Source organism: Oncorhynchus masou, chromosome 5 (genome assembly GCF_036934945.1).
Source record: "Oncorhynchus masou masou isolate Uvic2021 chromosome 5, UVic_Omas_1.1, whole genome shotgun sequence".
Taxonomy (NCBI): Eukaryota; Metazoa; Chordata; class Actinopteri; order Salmoniformes; family Salmonidae; genus Oncorhynchus; species Oncorhynchus masou.
The window spans coordinates 80,257,261-80,261,249 of NC_088216.1; positions in this window are offsets into that span (position 1 = coordinate 80,257,261).

The window sequence follows — 3,989 nt, forward strand, 5'->3', positions numbered from 1 at the left end:
AGCAACTCACTGCCTTCCTGAAGACAAACAATGTATACGAAACACTTCAGTCTGGTTTTAGACCCCATCATAGCACTGAGACTGCACTTGTGAAGGTGGTAAGGACCTTTTAATGGCGTCAGACAGAGGCTCTGCATCTGTCCTCATGCTCCTAGACCTTAGTGCTTATTTTGATACCATCAATCACCACATTATTTTGGAGAGATTGGAAACCCAAATTGAAACTACACGGACAAGTTCTGGCCTGGTTTAGATCTTATTTGTCGGAAAGATATCAGTTTGTCTCTGTGGATGGTTTGTCCTGACAAATCAACTGTAAATGTTGGTGTTCCTCAAGGTTCCGTTTTAGGACCACTATTGGTTTCACTATATACAGTGGGGAGAACAAGTATTTGATACACTGGCGATTTTGCAGGTTTTCCTACTTACAAAGCATGGAGAGGTCTGTATTTTTTATCATAGGTACACTTCAACTGTGAGAGACGGAATCTAAAACAAAAATCCAGAAAATCACATTGTATGATTTTTAAGTAATTAATGAGCAGCTGTACATGTCGATGAAACATGCTGAAGCCCCAAAATTGCCCTAGCTGGAAGCCTGTGTTTCAGACATAAGGAAGTGGATGGCTGCAAATGTTCTACCTTTAAACTCAAACAAAACAGAGATGCTTGTCCCAAGAAACAAAGAGATATTTTGTTGAATCTGACAACTAATCTTGATGGTTGTACAGTCGTCTCAAATAAAACTGTGAAGGACCTCGGCGTTACTCTGGACCCTGATCTCTCTTTTGACAAACGTATCAAGACTGATTCAAGGACAGCTTTCTTCCATCTACGTAACATTGCAAAAATCAGAAACTCTCTGTCCAAAAATGATGCAGAAAAATAAATGCATGCTTTTGTTACTTCTAGGTTAGACTACTGCAATGCTCTACTCTCCGGCTACCCGGATAAAACACAAAATAAACTTCAGTTAGTGCTAAAATCTTGAATAGAACTAAAAAAAAATTATCATATTCCTCCAGTGCTTGCCTCTCTACACTGGCTTCCTGTTAAGGCAAGGGCTGATTTCAAGGTTTTACTGCAAACCTACAAATAATTACATGGGCTTGCTCCTACCTATTTTTCTGATTTGGTCCTGCTGTACATACCTACACGTACGCTACAGTCACAAGATGCAGGCCTCCTAACTGTCCCTAGAATTTCTAAGCAAACAGCTGGAGGCAGGGCTTTCTCCTATAGTGCTCCATTTTTATGGTCTGCCTACCCATGTGAGAGATGCAAACTCGGGTCAACTTTTAAGTCTTTATTCAAGACTCATCTCTTCAGTAGGTCCTATGATTAAGTGTAGTCTGGCCCAGGAGTGTGAAGGTGAACGGAAAGGCACTGGAGCAATGAACTTCCCTTGCTGTCTCTGCCTGGCCGGTTCCCGTCTCTCTCCACTGAGATTCTCTGCCTCTAACCCTATTACAGAGGCTGAGTCACTGGCTTACTGGTTCTCTTCCATGCCATCCATAGGAGGGGTGCGTCAGTTGAGTGGGTTGAATCACTGATATGATCTTCCTGTCTGGGTTTGCGCCCCCCCCCACCATGGTGGTGCCATGGTGGCGATCTTTGTGGGCTATACTCGGCCTTGTCTCAGGGTGGTGAGTTGGTGGTTGAAGATATCCCTCTAGTGGTGTGGGGGCTGTGCTTTGGCAAAGTGGGTGGGGTTATATCCTGCCTGTTTGCCCCTGTCCGTGGGTATTGCCGGATGGGGCCACAGTGTCTCCAGACCCCTCCTGTCTCAGCATCCAGTATTTATGCTGCAGTAGTTTATGTGTCAGGGGGCTACTGTCAGTTTGTTATATCTGGAGTATTTCTCCTGTCTTATCCGGTGTCCTGTGTGAATTTAAGTATGCTCTCTCTAATTCTTTCTTTCTCTCACTCGGAGGACCTGAGCCCTAAGACCATGCCTCAGGACTACCTGGCCTGATGACTCCTTGCTGTCCCCAGTCCACCTGGCTGTGCTGCTGCTCCAGTTTCAACTGTTCTGCCTGCGGCTATGGAACCCTGACCTGATCAACGGACATGCTACCTGTCCCAGACCTGCTGTTTTCAACTCTCTAGAGACAGAAGGAGCGGTAGAGATAATCTGAATGATCGGCTAATAAAGGTCAACTGACATTTTCTCCTGAGGTGCTGACCTGTTGCACCCTCGACAACCACTGTGATTATTATTATTTGACCATGCTGGTCATCTATGAACATTTGAACATCTTGGCCATGTTCTGTTATAATCTCCACCCGGCACAGCCAGAAGAGGACTGGCCACCCCTCATAGCCTGGTTCCTCTCTAGGTTTCTTCCTAGGTTCTGGCCTTTCTCAGGAGTTTTTCCTAGCCACCGTGCTTCTACATCTGCATTGCTTGCTGTTTGCGGTTTTAGGCTGGGTTTCTATACAGCACTTTGAGATATCAGCTGATGTAAGTAGCGCTTTATAAATACATTTGATTTGATTTGATTTAGAGATGAAGTCAGAGACCTGGCAGTGTGGGGTCAGGACACAACCTCTCCCTCAATGTGAGCAAGACAAAAGAGCTGATCGTGGACTACAGGAAAAGGAGGGGCAAGCACTCCCCGATTCACATTGATGAGGCTGTAGTGGAGCGTGTCGAGAGCTTCAAGTTCCTTGGTGTCCACATCACTAACAAACCATCATGGTGCAAACACAACAAGACAGTCGTGATGAGGGTACCTAGTGGTTAGAGTGTTGGGCCAGTAACCGAAAGGTTGCTAGATCGAATATCTTAGCTGACATGGTAAAAATATGTCCTTCTGCCCCTGAACAAGGCAGTTAACCCACTATTCCTAGGCTGTCATTGTAAATTAGAATTTGTTCTTAACCGACTTGCCAAGTTAAATAAATATTTAAAAAAAGAGGGCATGACAATGTCCATTACCCCTCTCAGGAGACTTAAAAGATTTGGCATCGGTTCTCAGATCCTCAAAAGGTTCTACACCTTTACCATTCAGAGCATCCTGACTGGTTGCATCACCCCATGGTATAGCAACTGCTCGGCAAGGCGCTACAGAGGGTAATGCGTATGGTCCAGTACATCCCTGGGGCCAAGCTTCCTGCCACACCTCTATACCAGGCGGTGTCTGTCAGAGGAAGGACCTAAAAATTGTCAAGGACTCCAGCCATCATAGACTGCTCTCTCTGCTACCACATGGCAAGCGGTACCGGAGCACCATGTCTAGGACCAAAGGCTCCTTAACAGCTTTTACCCCTAAGTTATAAAACCACTATCCCCTGTATATAGCCTTGTTATTGTTATTTTACTGTGGTACTTTTTTTTAGCTAATATGTTCTTACTTTAAAAATAATTCTGCATTGTTGGTTTAATTACTTGTTAGTAAGCATTTCATGGTAAGGTCTACAGCTGTAGTGTTCAGCACATGTGACAAAGAAAATGTTATTTGATTTAACAGTTGTTAAGGTGCTGCCTAACTACATTCAAGTCAAGAAGACAACTAGATTTTTTAAATGTCAAAATAACTGTCTTTTCAAGTACAATTTACAAAGCAACCTACTGTCTATTTCCCAATGATTTTTCAGTTTACCTTTGCAGAATCTACCAGATTAAATGAGAAGTTGTCATGGACACTCAGACCCCCATTTACTTTCAACTAAGATCAGACGCTGTTGTACTAACAGAGTTCTGAAGGGGCTTAGGCATTATTTTGGGTGGGCTGAGTGGGCTGGGGTGGCAACAAGGCCCTCTGACAGGGGTCAGCTCACACACACGCACACACACACACACACACACACACACACACACACACACACACACACACACACACACACACACACACACACACACACACACACACACACACACACACACACACACACACACACACACACACTGTGTGCATAGGTAACAAGGCTGCCCTAGTATAAATATGACCTGCAGCCAATGGAACTGAAATTCCTTCACACGCTCT